This window comes from Eutrigla gurnardus (assembly GCF_963514095.1).
Source record: "Eutrigla gurnardus genome assembly, chromosome: 9".
In the NCBI taxonomy this organism is placed as follows: Eukaryota; Metazoa; Chordata; class Actinopteri; order Perciformes; family Triglidae; genus Eutrigla; species Eutrigla gurnardus.
Genome location: NC_139923.1, coordinates 1744234 through 1762434, shown reverse-complemented (window position 1 = coordinate 1762434; position 18201 = coordinate 1744234). Strand labels below are relative to the sequence as shown.

At 46.1% G+C, this 18201-nt stretch overlaps 1 protein-coding gene across 1 annotated transcript in view; it reads left to right on the top strand.

The window, feature by feature from the left end:
- Positions 1–18201, top strand: part of grm8b (glutamate receptor, metabotropic 8b) — a 289477-nt gene that overhangs the window by 267074 nt on the left and 4202 nt on the right. The window lies entirely within an intron of this gene.

Sequence of the window (18201 nt, the reverse complement as noted above, 5' to 3'; positions counted from 1 at the left end):
TTTCAAACTACACAAAAATACTTGAGAGTAATTAGTAGTGGTGGGCCGTCATCGGCGTTTACGCGCTGCGTTAACACGAGACTCTTATAGGGCAATAAAAAAGAAAAAAATAGCCATCAATCTATTCTCAGAGTTGGGTTGGGAGCTGGGTCTATTCAGCCCACAAAGGAATATTTACTGGCCCTTTTAGTGGAAAAAACATTAAAACGTGCTGGCCGTATAGTGGCCGATATGCCCTCTCTCATCTCCGCGCAGCTCCACAAGACGCGCGGCTACAGCAATCCTCACCGCGCGCTCCCGCTACGATCTCCGTGTACTTACACGCTTGATGTTGTTCTGATGACCGTCCGCCTCGTTGAACCAACACGATGTCGCTTTCTACTTTGAAAACTCGGAAAGTTGACACTGTATTTTGATAAGCTGTTGCACTCTTCAGACTCGTGGTGTGAGCGGAACCGGAACCGCTATTTTTATAATAAAAACGCGGCTGTGTGTCTCTGTCTAAAATCGGCTGCGCTTGCGCTGCCTGCTCGCACAGATCCGCTCGTGCTCACATGCGCTGATGCAGGTCGATTGTTTACTAGAAATATATGCAGAGATGGCGCTCCTTCAAAACAACATCAAGCCATGCGTGTGTAGTATTAGGACGTGATGACGTATGTACAACTGGCAAAGTTCATAGTGGCAGGGGACCACCTGTGGGGGGCAATCGTGCCGAGGCACGCTACGGATCGCACCCTTAGGCAGCCTATGTTAATTAAATAAAGTTTGTTTTTTGACAAGCTGGGTTAACATACAATTTTCATTTCTAATTTCTGGTTAATTAAGACTAGTATTAGGAGGCCACAGTGCAGGGAGAGCAGCTGGCATAGAGGTGAGGACATCAGTCTTAAGGTTTAAAAATGTTAAAAAAGGCCAAATTTTTTCGCCACGGACAAACGCATCATGGTACTAAAGTCTCACTCTTGTCATTTTCTGAAACTTGGCAGCCCTGTGTGCGCATATCCAATGGTAATGTAAATAGCAAATACAACATTTTCACACAAAAATGTTTTTGTTTTTGAGTGGGAAGCTAGTGAGGAGTGGTGCAATTATTGTGACAAAAACACAATACTGCTTTAATGATTTATGTAAATATCACTGAAACGCATATGGATCGAGAGATTAATAAAGTGCTCTCCTTCCCCTACAAATAACCATTTTGTTGTTTTTTTTCTAAAGAACTCGATGAGAGTAATTTTTGTAGGTAAAGGCACTTCAGCTTCACTCATAACAGATGAAAGCTGCAGGAACATTCAGAGCCCGGTTTCCCGAAGCCTTCTTAAAGCCTTCTTAACGCTACGTCATTTGTAACCCCTACTTAGAGTTCCTACCTAACATTTCATGTGTTTCCCGAAACGTTCTTTGCTACGAATCTCTTTTGTACGTCATACGTTAGTAAGAGTGGTCTGGAGCACTCTTAGAGCCTTCTTAGCTCTACTGTAGCGATGTTTCAGCTCCTGACATTAGTCGCCGCTACTGTAGGCTACAGTAACCCAGAAATCCCCGTTGCGCATGGAACTGCACATTGCCAGTGTTGGGTTTCACCAATGGTGTGGTGTCCATTTCGACCGAAGTTTCTTGTGGCGATGAACAACGTCAAAACGTGAATGTATTGTTACGCACACTCTCGATATAGAAAAAATATTTATTCGATCCTTTCCAGGAACAAAAAAGTAATCCAATGCGCTTGTAAATTAGGTAAAAAATGCCGTCTTAACGAAGAAAATATCAAACAAATAATTTATATCAACAGTAGTGGTCAAAACAAAGTATGTTACCAGGCTACGCTCATCCATCGGCCAACACAAACATTCGTCAGCCCCCATGACGATGACAAACGTCAAATAACATACGAGAACAAAATAGATAATAATACGAAATCATTTTGTCATACAAAAACTTTCCATACTCCAAAGCCACAAATAAATTATATTAAAAGTAAAAAACAGCAAAGTGGCTGTAACAAATTGTTTTAAGTCATTCATGAAGAAAATAAAAATAAAATGCGAATGCATTTCATCACAAGGCTAAGCTTTACCGCAACCTCAGTAGCCTAGGTATATTATAGTGTAATTTAATTAGCCCATTAGGCCTAGTCAATGTCAAGGCATGCACAATCCTGCAAGCAATTTGGGAAATTGGCACATTGACAAACAATTAGGGCCTAAGTGGCTAAAATGTAATAAATGGACGCCGGTGACGGTTGTAAACGGTGGCAAAACTATGGCAGCGATACAGCGCATCCTCGTGCTTAACCAAAGACGTCGCCGTCCTCGCAGCTGTTTAGTTGGGATACATAATTTCATAAGGATCAACTTCAATCCCATGGATATATTGACCGACGCGGCTATATTGCATAAGTTTCGACTACAACAGCAACAAATACGCATGTGATTAAGGATGTAATTGGCTCAATCTTTTTTTAAATCAGTATAGGCTATGGTAGTATGTTCGACCATGGTTCAGAGCTGCAAACTTGTCGCTTTTCGGCGACAATCGCCGTTTTCTTGGTCAATTTGGTCATTCACGTGGATCGTGTAGAACCGGAGAGTTTTCTTTGGGGGGGGGGGGGTCCAGAATTGCGAACAATTATTGGATCATTCTTATTGTTGTGTTTTCTGTGCAGTTATGTCATTTGTGTAGTTTATTTTTTATTTTTGTGTATGTTAATCCAGAGCTAAAATCCCGCAAGTAATATTCATTGAGAACCGTTCGAGGTTCAGCAGCCCAATGGTGTAGTTCCTCTTTAAGAGATGGGTGAATGTGGGTCCATGTGACCGGTGTTTACTCCGTGAAAAGGAAGCGCAAGAGTAGTTTATTTGTACTGACTTTCAACCCGGTATGCAGCCACTTGGTAAGCTAAAGGGGCGTTCACACCGAACGCGATAGACGCGAATTGAGCGGCGACTCTACATTGAAAACCAATGTAAATGGCGCGATGACACGCGATTCAGGCGGAGGCGGCGCGAATGGAGCGTCTGGCGCGATGAGACGCGGCGCGAATAAAATTGAAAATAATCGAACTTTTCAGGCGGCATCGCGCCGCGACATCCAATCAGCGACGAGTTCAAGCCGACAGACAAATGAGCTGAGATGGACGGGCTGCATTACCAAACCCGACTCGGGAAGACCGGACCCCGGCCGACGGGGGCCGTACCGGCCTCACACCGTCCATGGGCTGAGCCTCGATCAGAAGGACTCAGGCCCCCGCGCGACACCGGGCATCTTCCGTACGCCACATTTCCCACGTCCGCCCGCCCGTCGGACGGGGATTCGGCGCTGGGCTCTTCCCTCTTCGCTCGCCGCTACTGAGGGAATCCTATAGTTTATTTTCCTCCGCTTAGTAATATGCTTAAATTCAGCGGGTTGTCTCGTCTGATCTGAGGTCGAATGTGGCCCCGACTCTGGGGAGAGGTGCGAGGGACGTGGCTCTCGGAGGAGGCTCCCGGACTCTGGCATCGGGTACCCCGAGGCGGAGGAGGAGAGTGAAGCGAATGACGCGAATGAAGCGAATGAAGCGAAAGACGCGAATGACGCGAATAGTCCAAAATGATCAAGCGGCGCGATACACGCGTCTCACGCGATTGTATTCGCGTCTATCGCGTCCGGTGTGAACGCCGCATTAAGTTCTTGTTTTCTTGTGTGCTTTCATGTTGTCTGCTAACGCTATGCTGTATCGTCGCTCTGTGTTTTGTCCGCTCCCCTGTATTGTACGTTAAAGCAAACGCGATAACGCTATGCTCCGGTAGATCCAAGCAGTTAAGTTACTGAAAATAGAAGTTAAAAGTTAATGAAATGGTGAAGCTGTGGCACATAAAGATAATATTTGGATTTATAACGTTGTTGTTCCATCCGTGTTTATCCATACTTGTTTGTTTAGTTTTGATAAGTGAATCACAGGGACCGGCACTTGACGTGGGGGCTGCACTTCCTGGTTTGCCGCGGGGCATCATGTAGTTTTTGTTCACGGAGAAAGGTTGAATGCACTTTTGCATGGTTTTTCGTTATTGAACAATAATAATTGACATTTCTCTGGGCCAATCGGAATCTCAGCACTTGCTTCAGAATCTTTCTTATAATTGACATTTCTCTGAGCCAATTGGAATCTTGAAGCACACAGCGCCAACTGAGCTCGCCATTGGATGAGACGGTCGCCTGGCTACCGCGCAAATCCCTCAATGACAATGATTTTTGAAAAAGTATGCTGAGTTTTGTTACGTCACGCTCAGACTAGTGTCATTTGCGTAGTACCATCAAAAAAAAAATCCCCCCCGTGACACTGTCACCTTTTTTCCTCTGAGGAGTTTGCAGGTCTGATGGTTAAATAAATGTTTAGGCCTAGAAGGATTTCTAGCAATGTTTTATTCGCAAACACTGCAATAGCCTACATTTTTTGATTTTACCTTTTTATATAATTGGATCTGTCTGAAGTACAGTCCGTTCTGTGAGTTGGATTTCAGTTATTTACACTTGAGGTGCAGTATGTGCAAAAGGGCCAAGAATGTAAATATACTACAGGGACAAAGCAATGCTAATGTTAATACATGAAACTTGATCATAGCTGTAAATTAGTTCACTTGATGGAGATGGATATTTTTCCGTTTTATGATCACACCGGTTTAAAAAGATCCACTACTCCAGGTTCTCTCAGACCTCAGCTGCTCTCAGATCAGACTCCAACAGTCCACAGCTTTAAACCAGCTCTGCTTTGATCAGGCAGAAGGGTGAGGACCAGATCACAGAGACAGAAACCTGCAGTCACAGGATTCAACCCTCCATTAACCTCCCAAACCTTCATTTCTACTTGAAACTTCCCCGTTAAGGAGATTTCAAGTTGGGTGATTCTCAGACTTTTTTATTTATTAGCTGCATTATTGCATATTGTAGATTTTGTGTGAACCATTATTAAAAATGATTTCCCCAAAAATAAATCACAATAAAAGTGTTTGTTCTGTGTGTTTGAAATAAGTGAACTGCACATACTGCATAGTTAAACATGTATTATGTACAGATGTTTGCCATAAAACTCCTATAGCACACTGGGAACTGCTACACCAGAGCAAAGACTTATTATACCTGCTCAACAAACTTGTTTCACACAATAAGTATAGCTGAGGCTGCATTGTCCACCCACCTTTCAATAGTCTGACATCGCCAGAACAAAGAAAAATGATTTCATTTTCAATTCCGAAGGCACAAAACGAGAGTTCAAATGTAACTGCGGTTCTATGAATTTTGGATGACTGCCAGAGGCAGTGCTTAACACTGGATGTTATCCATCGCCCATGCGCAGGTCGAGTATTTAATATCAACAAAGTCACACATGACCGGGGATGACGTCGGGCCGCCCGTCTATATAAGCCCACGTCACTCTCCAAGATGTCCCTTCAGAATCTTCTCGCAAGATTCCGAGTGACAGAGAACTCTGGCGGTCATCCAGAATTCATAGAACCGCAGTTACATACGTAACTCTCGTTCTATTTCATTTTTACTGACCGCCAGAGGCAGTGCTTAACACTGGATGACTATTACCAACGTAGTCACGAGGAATCCTGTTCCCACCTATTAGGAGGGGCCTGAGGGTTCCCGAAAAACAGCTGCAGCCACTGCGTGGTGAGCAGCTACATTGACCCTGTAAAATCGGGCAAAGGTGCACGCTGAAGCCCAGGAGGCCGCTGTACAAATCTCACTTAGAGGCACTCCTCGTATGTATGCCTCCTCAATTACCTCCACCACCCACTTGGAAAGCCACTGTCTGGACAGCGCTTGCCCCTTCCTCGGGCCCCCGTAGCAGACAAACAGGCCATCAGACTGGCGAAACCCAGCAGTTTCCTGTATGTAACATCTCAAGGCTCTCACCGGGCAGAGTAGTTCTGCTGAACTAGCTTCCTCATCCGGTGGGTGTGAGGGGCCATAAGCTGCTAGCTCTATGACCTGATTATAGTGGGCCGAAGGCAGCCTCTTTGGAAAAAAAGACGGGTTAGGCCACAGTGCCACCCCTGTGCCATCTGAGTTCCAGCGTATACACTGTTCACTCACTGACAACGCATGAAGCTCACTCATGCGCTTGGCTGACGCGATCGCTAGAAGAAAGGCAACCTTTGCCGACAGCCATTTCAGTGGCGCCTGATCCAGGGGCTCAAACGGGGGGAGACGGAGGGCTCCAAGTACCAGAGGTAGGTCCCATGAGGGAACCTTGACAGCCCGTGGGGGATTCCTCCGCTGGGCTCCTTTAAGAAATCGGGTCACCAAAGAATGAGACCCCACCGTCTGGCTATCCACCTTAATGTGCCTGGATGAAATGGCAGCCACATAGACCCTTAAAGTGGAAGCAGATCTTTTCCAGTAAGGACTGCAAAAACCGCAGTATCATTGGCACTGCGGAACACTCCGGTACCTCTCCCTGAGCCTCACACCACTCTGCAAATATCTTCCACCTGTTAGCATAAAGTGCCCTGGTGGAGGGAGCTCTTGAGTCTATGATCTTGAGTCACATTGTAGACAGCTGACTTGTTGTCGCATCGTACCAGAACCTGTCTGCCCCTCAAATATGGCAGGAATTCGCGGAGCGCTAAGTAAATAGCACGGAGCTCGAGCACATTTATGTGCTGTGCACTCCAGAGCCCTCTCACCGCCCTGTTCTGCCACACTGCCCCCCAGCCAGAGGGCGAAGCATCGGTCACCATCACGTCGCGGCGTGAGGGGATCGAACCCAGTGTGACACCTTTGGCAAGATATGCCCTGTGTCTCCAGGGTTGTAATGCCAGGAGGCATTGACTGGACACCCTGACTTTCCTGGATCCGTGCAACCTTGGATCTAAGTGGAGGCCATTGATCCAAACTTGGAACGGCCACAAGTGGAGGAGGCCCAGTGGCACTATTGACGATACTGACGTCAACATTCCCAACAGCCTGAGGAAAGGCTGTACCTTACCATCCTGTCCTCCCGAAAATGCAGGAGGATCTGGAGTATGGCCTCTACCCGCCGTGGAGACGGGAAGGCAAGCATCTGGACAGAGTCCAGGGTTATGCCAAGGAACAGTACCTGTTGGCTGGGTATTAGACAACTCTTGCCATAATTGACTGTAAGACCCAACCTTTCCACATGGCCTAGGAGGGCTGTGGTGTCCTGCTCTGCCCGTTCCAGGGTTGGAGCACAAATAAGCCAATCGTCCAGATAAGGGAGAATTTGCATTCCGGTGGCTTCCATTGGTGCGAGCGCTGCCCGCATGCACCTTGTGAAGATCCGTGGGGCTAGTGACAACCCAAATGGGAGGACCCTGTACTGGTAGGCCCGCCCTTCGAATGCGAAGCGCAGGTATGGCCTGTGATGTGGTGCTATCGGGACGTGAAAATATGCATCCTTTAAATCGATTGATGTGAACCAGCTTTGCCGTGCGACGGCCTGGAGCACTTCTGCTGTCGTTAGCATGTAAAAGGGCATTACTTTCAGAAAACTGTTCAGCCCCCGTAAGTCCAGTATAGGGCGAAACCCACCCTCTTCTGTGTCTGAGGATCTACAATCTCGATGGCCTTCTTCTCCAGGAGGGTGGATACCTCCTGGCTGAGGGCCTGTTGCCTTGTGGGATCGCTGACTGTAGTCAGTCTGATCCCCCTGAAAACTGGGGGCCGACGTCGGAATTGGAGATTGTACCCCTGGGAAAGGTCTGTAGTGCAACTTCCCCAGCAGATGAGGTGCTGCTGGGTGAAGCGCCCGACCCGAGCCGTCAGTACCTGCCCCCCCGTCCTCTTGGGGCCCTGGGGGGGGGGAAACCCCGACCCCCGACCCCTCTGTGCCTGGGGTGCTGGCCTTGTGGGAGCCCGACGGGGTTGATCGGGTCGCTCAGGAGCTGGTGAGGTCCTGGGATAACCACTAGGACACGCTGGCGGCAGAGGACGAGTGGTGCCATAACCCTGTGGAGGCTGCTGTCTCGGTAGGGATGTAGCTCCCCGAAGGCTAGCAAACTGCTGCCGTGTCTGGTTAGCCCGAATGCCACGATCCAAGGCCTGTTGTGCTGCTGGGCCAAACAGCTCCCCCGGAACTACAGGGAAAGTGCGGAGGGTTCTCCGGCATGGCTCTGATAACGGGGACTGGGCCAGCCAAACCTGGCGGCGAGCCAGCGTAAGCGACGACATCAGCCTATCAAGCTCTCTGGTCATGAAGGCAAACGCCTGCAAAGACGTGTCACTTAGACTCTGCACTGAAGCATCTGCACTGGATGATTGCAAGGACTGAGACAGGGCCAGTATCAAATGGGACAAGGAGTTCCCGATACGGCCCATACGTGCCGCTGTGTCATAGCACTTCGTTAATAGGTCATCAGTGATGCGACACTGTGGCCTGGGACAGCGAGCATTCGGCCTCAATACCTCCTCTGGTGCCACAATGAGGGAGGCAATTGTCGGCTCTACGGCTGGCATTCGGTCAAGTCCATGCTTGCCGGCATTCTGCATTGAAGCCAAGGCCCTGCTGTCACTGGTGTGATGAGATAGAGATCTGGGGTCTGGCCAGCATCTGTGAAGCTCCTCAATATATGGCTGGGAGGGAGGCACCGAAAAAGTATCTTGTGGCGGGACACGCCTAAAGAATGCACTAGCTGGAGCGATTGCTGCTGGAGCCTCATCCAACCCTAAGCGTGCCAGTGCCATTCGGACCACTGGCTTAACCGTGGCCGGGGAAGCTTCTGAGCCTGCCCTAGACCCACTTCCTACATGCCGGGAGCTGTCTTCAGAAGCCTGGGTAGAAGCCTCTACCTCGCCCTGTCCCGGCCTGTCTGCACAGAACTGGCTACAGGGAGCCCTCGTAGGCAGGGCATCTCCGTCCCATTCTGGTGTGGTTGGATCCTCAGCCTGAGGGATTGACCCCTGGGTTGACGCCAACCTGACTGGCTGAAGGTTAAAGAGCAAACTCTTAATCTCAGCAAACTCTGACACTAGCTTGTCCACTTTGGCAGCATAACCGTAAGCCTTCCTAGCCTTCTTCCTGGGCGGCTCTTCTTACCACACCGAGGCATGCGGGGCATTCATCATGTCCATCTAGGGCTAGCAGTGGAGCCATGCAAGTGCGGCAACCATGTGAGCCTAACATGCTGGGGGAATTAAGCTATCCAAAAATAGTCTCTTCCCAGAGTGAAGTAGTTACTACTGAGCGAAAGCACCGATGAGTAATAATTCAAAAAAAAAAAAATTCTTATTTACCCACTAGCCTTAACCGAATGGGGAGCTTCTGCTCTTAAATTCCAACCAAAGGAGTACATGCTTTAACGAGCGAAAACACTCACCAGGGAGCCGTTAATTAACTGAAACTAAAGTTGCCACAAAAAGCCGCAAACGTCTTTGCAGGCGTAATGGCAATCTCCGATGCAGCGAGGCAAACAAAACAAGACGTAAGCTTAAGCGGGTGCCGAAAACAGGATCCCCTTATCTTATTTAGCTTTGAGGCTAACACAGAGAGAATACTTACCTTAGCCGCTCTTCTGCCGCTACAGCTGGCGAAGACGCTGTGTTAGCCTAGCGTTATGTGAGCCGAGCTCACCAGCGAAAACACCGGTATGCGGCGTTCGTAACATTAGCCGTGCGTGACTAATCGCAGCCCTTGGAGGACGAATCCGTGGCTCCAACCATGCGGTTGCAGGGCTACCAGCGAAGAGTCACCGGCTAATATTGCTTTTATTCAAGCTTATTTCATACTCTTAAACTTGTATTCGCTACTGCGAGAAGATACAAGGGACATCTTGGAGAGTGACGTGGGCTTATATAGACGGGCGGCCCGACGTCATCCCCGGTCACGTGTGACTTTGTTGATATTAAATACTCGACCTGCGCATGCGCGATGGATAACATCCAGTGTTAAGCACTGCCTCTGGCGGTCAGTAAGAATGAAATAGAACGGCCATAGATCGAAATGCCCCTCTACATATTGGGCTACTGCTAAGTCCCGCCCCTCAAAAGGAATGAAGAATATCAGAAATGATTGCTTAAGGTTCGTGGCAGAGCCGGATAGTTGTCAGATCCTGGTCAGAGCTGTGATTGGCCAGTGTGGAACTTTGATGAAGATATATATACATATATATATATGGTTCTAAAATGTATTTAAAAAAAAACTGTGGCACTACCATTAGCAGAGTTAGCACATCATCATAGCATCAGCACGTCTATGCTACAAGCTGAATGTATACAAATGCTGCTTTTGCTTTTTGAATGACTGACTAAAGAATTACCCGACTTCACAGGATCAAGTTCCGTCATTTTTATTTTTTTTAGGTTCTTTTGTTGGCCTTTTATTGAGAGAGGAATGAAAAGTAAAAGGGGGAGTGAAAGGGGGGAGAGAGAGGGGGACAACATGTAGAAAGGGCCACTGGGCGGATTGGAACCCGGGGCCACTGCAACGTTGTTTCTCAATCTGATTAAAATGTGTTTTAAGTTGAGTTAGCGAGGCAGTTCAGCCTGACTTAGTTCAGTTTAAAAGAGATACTTGAATTGAGAATGTACCATTGTATTTTTCTGATTAGGTGATACAATATTTTCTTTCTCAACATTTAGAGCAGTGCCAGAGTATGTTAGCTACAATAAGTGTTAAAACCTGATTGCTATACTAGCTACTGATGGTATAGTGAATGTATTTTTAATGATTGTAGCAGTGAATGAAGACCTACCTGTCAGGGTTCTAGACAGGACGTGGACTCAAAAGAGGAGGTGAGGACCCAAATGCAGGTAAAAAGGGATTTTTATTTCAATAATAAACCAAAAACTAAGACAAAAACAAAGTATCAAACCAAGGAACCACGAGGGCAAAAACGACTATCAAAGAAACACTTACAAACAGGAACCAAAACACGAAGGGACACGGAAGGCAGGACGCAGGTAAAAAGACAAATCCAGGGACGTGGTGCATGACAGTCACAGACGACCAACTACATTCAACAATGATCCGACGACGAGACAGGGGAAACACACAGACTATATACACACAGGGAGGCAGGGAGCTGACGAGGGACAGGTGAAACACATCAGGGCAGGCATGGTAATCAACACGAGAGGGAGGGGGAGTCAAGACAGCGGAAACGACAAGGACCAGGAAGTACGAGACAGGGAACCACACTGAGGACAAAATAAAACAGGAAATCAAAACCAAGGAAACAGAACATGACAAAACACAGACATGACACTACCCAGCTTTACAGGAACAGTGTTGTTCCTTAATTTCATTGTCTTCTATCTTGATCACAGATTTATACTTTTTAGATTTTATAAGATGCATGTAGTACAGTAAGTGACAGTATGGGCTCCATCGTTGCTCTAACAGCAGGGGCAGGGCTTAATGAAGGGCTAATTGGACAGACCTACAGCCATTTCAAACAGCGGAACCTGTGATGATGTTCTTCTTTCATCTTTGAAAAATGCCTCAACAACGCTCGTCCTGGCAGTAATCATCAACTACTGTCACGGGTTTACGAGAAAAGGAGGTATGGACCCAAATGCAGGTGTCATGGTCTGATCAGGATTCCGTCTGGTAGTCCCCGGTTTGTGTTCTAATGTCTTTTTCCCTGTGAGTGTGTGTGTGGCAGAGGGCGTGGCTTCCACAGCAGGCAGCACCAGATGTTCATCATCACCATCATCTCTGGCAGTATAACAACCAGTGTTGGGAGTAACGCGTTACAAAAGTAATGCATTACTGTAATGCATTACGTTTTGCTGTAACGCGGTAATGTAAGGCATTACAAAAAAAACACTGGTAATATTTTACTCGGTACAAATCTCAGTAACACACGTTACAATGCATTTTAAACCCGAAATCAATTGACTCTACATTCGCGATCGCGAGATGGGAATAGGCTCCACTTTTGGAAAAGTGTGAAAGCCGGTCCGTGTGACTCTACACTATGTTAATTAAGCGCTGTTGTTAGCAGGCTCCATAAGCTGGACACCGACTCACGGAGCGGCTCCCGGTCGGTCAGAGCGCAGCCGACCTGGCACACCGAGGATCAACCGCTGAGGGGCGGCGGCGAGAAGGCGGAGGCTCCGATTCTCCCCGTCGGTTTTAACTGCTTTTATGTCCGCGTCATAACGCTTTTGGTGCGAGTTTAAAACAGTAGGTTTACTTCAAAACGCGAGCGTCAGAGCGTTTATGAACAGTGATTTAGAGCTCCCCCTAAATGTCTCAGGTAGGCTTTCAGGTAATTTCGCAGCATAACACAGCGCCTTCCGGGTCATTAAAAAAGACATACGGCAAATCTGGAATGAAAAATGGCACTGTTATTTCATCCCCGAATCCCATACATGAACACAATATCTAATATCAGTTAACGAGTCATTTTCCGTTTTTCGTTCTTTTATTTTGAAGCGAAAAACATCACATCCTGCTGTGTAATTAGCTGCATTGAACACAAGAAGATCTATTGAGAACAAAAAATCCATATTTCCTTTTATTTTGGCGAAAAGTAATGCAAAAGTAATGTAAAAGTAGTGTAATGCATTACAATTCAAAGACAGTAATATTGTAATGTAACTAATTACTTTTAAATGACAGTAACAAGTAATAAATAATGCATTACGCTTTTGAAGTAACTTGCCCAACACTGATAACAACCCCTGCTGTCCATCCAATCCTCGCCAGAGTATTCAGACTCCCTACGCGGTATCAGTCCTGTCTCGGTCACTCTTGTGTGCCTGCTAAGCTGCAAAGCTAACGTTTTTGTGTTTTTTGCCTGCTCCAGATACTCGTGCTTTCCCCTGGTGCCTGCCTGCCTGCCTGTCTGCCTCCCGCCTGTCGTTTACCTCACCTGCCTGTAGTCTTTTGTTTTGGTTCCGGGATTGAGATTCCCCTTGGCTTCCTCGTGCTCGCCTTTTGCTCTGTTACGCCAATAAACATTCTTTGTTAATCTCGCTACTATCCCAAGTGTCAGCTTCTGCTTCTGGGTCCAGCCCCGTATTCTCGTGAACCGTAACAGCAGGTTGAAGAAAAGAAAAGGTTTATTTAAATAAGATGAACTAACAAAAACAAATTCCAAGAGGGAGGCCACAAGGGCAAACATACTACAAAAACGGAACAAGCTAATCTAACAAAAACAGAATTTACGACAAATCCCCAAAAAACCCACAGGAGACACAGACCAACAAGACAGTCAGGAGAGATCGGGTGGTGAGCAGATATCGGATGTTCCAACAGATGAATGGGCAATGGAGGAAACACAAAGACTAAATATAACAGGGCTGATGAGGACAAGTGACAGGTGTGGAGACACAAGGGCAGGCTGAGGTGATTGGGGAGAACGAGAGGCAAGGCTGACGAGACAGTTAGATACAGCTGGGACACAGAAAAAAGGAGGGAAACCAGACAGGAAGCAAAGCACGAGACAACACAAGGACTACAAAATAAAACAGGAAACCAACAATACAAGAGACAGGATACAAAACAGAGCAAAGTGAACTACAAAGGGTCCGCTCAGGAGGTCTGCCAAGTGGCAGGATCCACTCAGGAGGCTGAACAGAAGGTCGACCAAGCGACAGGGGTCCGCTTGGGAGGAGGGGCAGGAGGTCTACCAAGCAGCAGGGTCGGCTCAGGCTGCAGCTCAGCAGAGTCAGGCGCAGGCCCCATATTAAATAAAGGATTGTGGTTGGCCAGTCAGATCTCAAGTTACTGGAAAACTGTCTAAAGTGGAGGGGGACAAGATGTTCCTGCCAGAGAAAATAAAACATGAGCATAAAGATTTTTCTAGTTTCCAGTTCAACCTAAATGTGATGGTTTAAAGCTGGAAGGCCTAAATGTCGGCCTTCCAGCTCTTCCTCATGAACCTCCTGCGACCTTCACGCTGTTTGTGACGTTCGGTTTTGTCATAACAGCTTGTGTCAAAGGGGCCACATAAATCATTTCAGAGCTTGTTTTTCTCTCATGCCCACAAATGAGTTCATGCTTCGCTGCCTGTCATACATTTTTATAATGATTCCTTGATGCATCGCTGCCACCGCCGTCGCCGTTTTGGGCTCTCTCGTGGGGGTGGAAAATCGCCATCTGGTGCCACGTTTTCCTTCCATCCTCTCCGTCCTGCTCGCTGAGCAGAGCCCCGCTGAGGATTCCCCACTGACAGTTTGACACAGGGCCATTAACCTGGGTATCTACTTTATGTGAGGCGGTTGCCATGGCAATATGGGTGGTCTCAGCAGCAGTGGCAGTGGTAGGCGGTGTTGTGTGGTGGGAGCGTGTGCACAGGTGCGTTTGTGACGGATGCTGGAGGGGTGGCGAGAGGAAACAGAAGTTTATGCTGCCTGGTTGAGCTCCACATGGTGTGTGTGTGTGTGTGTGTGTGTGTTTGTGTGTATTTTAAATTGAATTTACTTTTTACATACAAACATCAAAACTAGTGAAACATTATTATTAACATTTATTTTGATTTATTTTGTTGATTATCTTCTGAGGTTTATTGAGTTAATTGACATAATTCAAAATACTATACTCAGAGAAATTTCACAAGTTCAAGTCAAGTATTTGAGCTAGAGTCCAAGTCATGTCACAAGTCTTTCAGCTAGAGTCTAAGTCATGTCACAAGTCTTTCAGCTAGAGTCCAATCATGTCACAAGTCTTTGAGCTAAATTCCAATCATGTAATAAGTCTTTGAGCTAAAGTCCAATCATGTCACAAGTCTTTGAGCTAAATCATGTCACAAGTCTTTGAGATAAAGTCCTGTCCTGTTAAAGCTCTAGTCTACGATTTGAAAGGTTTGAAAAAAGCCACCCTCCCCTCTGTGCACCTCCGAGCTTGTATCATTCTCCCCTCGCAGCCTCCCACCTCCCTCTTATTTTACGAAAATAGTTGTTATGTTTCTGAAAACATTTTAGGCAAGAAATAAGCTATGCAGTTGCTGAAATCTGTCTTTATTTTAGATCAACAACAGTCAGTTTAAAAGATTTTCGAGAGCTTGCGGGCAGCGGTGCCGTCTCTCGAAACTCGCCGCTCCGCTACGGCATGCACGGCTTCTTACATAGACAATGAATGGGAACATCCCCTCCGTGTATAAACTCAGGCAGGAAGCCATTTAGTTTCCCGGTGTGTCCGGGACTTCCACAACATGTACAAAGCAGTAATAGTGTTTATTACGGCCACGAATGATGAAACATTATCGGTGTAAATGCAGCGGGTGCCGGTCAGATTTCTCTCTCACCCCGACTGCAGTACGTTCCCAATCCCAAACTGCTCGACGATCACTCGCCACAATCCCCTCCCCTGACGCCGCAGCCTCAGCCAGAATCTCACTCTGAACTCACGTGGGAGCCCTGCTCCATACCTGAACTGCTCAGGGCAACAAGCGTCTTGTCCATTCGTAGTAACGCGGAAGTGTGTCGGGACGAGACGTGAGCAGGAGCAGGAGAGTGAGCGAGGATTGGATCAGAACATTTAGCCAATAGTAGCCATGCAGACCGGATGGCTACTATTGGCTAAAGTTTGGCTCAAGTGAAAAATCGTAGACTAGAGCTTTAAAGGTGGAGCTTATTTGTATTATATACTGCTGTGTAGTTTAATCTGTAATGACAAATTATTTATTTGTTTATTTATATTTTGTATTAATAATACTAATCTGCAAAGTGGTGTGACAGTAGTGCAGTCAATAGCACCAAAATGCCTAGTACGGTACCTGATGAATGCATTTAAGGTTAACAGTTAGCACAGAGACATGCATCCGGTCTCCAGCTTCCTGCTTCTCCCAGTAAAGACTCATTGTTACACTGACAGCCTCCACAGCACATTGCAGACCAAGACAACAACGCAGAGCATCAATATTCTTGTACTGGCTCATGAACGCAGCAAAGAGCCTAATGATGCATTCAGGGTTATCTGTCAAGCTGTGATGAGGAGAGTGTCCTGGCGTTTTTCCTGCTTTGTTGTTGTTGATCCCATTTTAGGAGCAGAGATTATTAGTAGTTAATGATGGTCCAGCTGCTTACATGATGGAGCTCCACCAGTTAAACAGTCCACTACTGAGAACACTCATATAGCTTGCAGTAAATGGGATGAGAGGAGTTGCAACTGCAAGAGCCCTCTTTGTTCAGTATTACGGTTTGAATGCATTAAAATCTTATAATGCATGGGAATTAATTTTCCTGTGTTTTATTCCTGTGCAGATCTTTATTTTATTTATTTATTTTTTCAAAACAGGCGTACTTAAGAGATGCATCATGGTTTCCTGTTGTCTTGATTATTTTGGTGTAATGCTTATGAAAGGGTGCTAGTGATAACATTCAGCCACTATACATCTCTTCAACATTGCATGGAGAGGCAAGGCTGACGAGACAATTCGACACAGCTGGGAGACAGAAAAAAGGAGGGAAACCAGACAGGAAGCAAAACACGTGACACAAGACAGAAGGATTACAAAATAAAACAGGAAACCAACACTACAAAACCCACAGTCGTGACAATCTTAGCCCAACCACCCGATCATAAACACCCATAAGATGACAATTTGGCCCATATAAATAAAACCAACAATAACCATCAACAGCCGTCACCCTAAGGACCTTAACGAGGCGTTGTCACATGTTGTGATGGATTAATTCGAAAAATAAATGGGTATACCCATGGGAAGTTAGCTAGCATAAATGCAGTTTTTTAGCGTCGTAATAACGTAGCAAATCTGCAACTTTTTTTTCTCTGAATATTGCCCCCTTCTCTCGGCTCCAATACGCCGTCGTACAGAGGAGCAGAATATCTTCTGCAGCATGATCACAAGCCTGTAGGCTCCCATTTTTGTTGTTGTTGTTGATATGTGACATCGCAGGATAAGAAGTCAAGCTAGAGGGTCGAGCCGATGACATCATCGCATGCATATTTGCCGTCTACACGAACACGAAACTGAGTTTTTTTTTCTTTTTCACCCTGGGACCTGGTTTCAAAAAAGTGTCTTTTCAGGCACCAAACACTCCGTGTGGACATGGCCTAAAACACAACACCACCCATTCACACCTATGTGAATAGGTCACTAAATGACTCAGGACCCACTTGCCCCCCTCATGTTTCAAGTGCCACGTGAGGGTTGGGTGGGTCCAGAAGTCACATGACTCTCTCAGTATTAACAACCCTATAAGAAGTTAGATACCTGAACTCAGCGCGCAGGTGGTGGAGTGGTTAGAGCGCATGCCATGTACACACTTACGCATACGCAGCTGACCCCAGTTTGAATCCCGGCTGGAGGTCCTTTGCTGCATGTCACACCCCCTCTCTCTCTCCTGTCTTTCCTATCTGTCCACTGCTAATAAAAGGCATCTATGCCTGAAAAAAAAAAGAAAAAAAAGATACCTAAACTCCCCCCTTGTTGGTTAGAACTGAAGAAGCCTCTTGGATGAGAGGTGAAACGTCTACAAAATCCTAAAGCAAGTTGTTACGATAAAGCTTTTTAAAGAGTCTATATAAAAATGTTATAAATGGGATATTTAATGTAATTTAACAAATACTACCATGTCATTATCTTCACTCTAACTGAAACATGTTTTTTCCACTCACTTCCAATTAGTCATTTTTGTGATTGTTGTGAAGCTCCTGTCATATAGACTAATCACTCCCTGCAAATGTTTCACATTAAAAGTCTTATAGTGGCAGAAAACAACAATCACTCTCAAACAACAAAGTGAGACCTGCAGCCCAACATATTCACCACTTTGACTTTCCCACCAGTCAGTTGGAGAGTTAAACTCTAAACGATTACTGATTATGTGCCAAAGTCTCTGAGAAGAATTTATCAGCCACAAACATGATTCATTAGATTGATTACAGTAAATGAACCGAGCAGTTGACCATCTGTTTGTATAATGAAAACGTATGGAGTAATTGCTGGTGAGTCCAGGCTATCATCGAGGTGAATCATGTTGTTCAGATGATCAGGTTTATCTGCAGGTAATAGAAAGTGGTTTCCAGATACTGGAGTCATCAGGCTGAGTGCTTAGCAGTGGTGGGAAGTAACTAAGTGCATTCACTCAAGTACTGTTTACCTTTTTATTCTACTTTATACTTCTATTCCATTACATCTCAGAGGTAAATATTGTACTTTTTACAATGTTTTACGATCTCATAAATTGTGCTATTATATACAAGGGAACAAAGTAATTAATTTGAGTACATGTTTCAGTAAACATAGCTAACACAATTTTATATTTTGAGGGAATTAAACA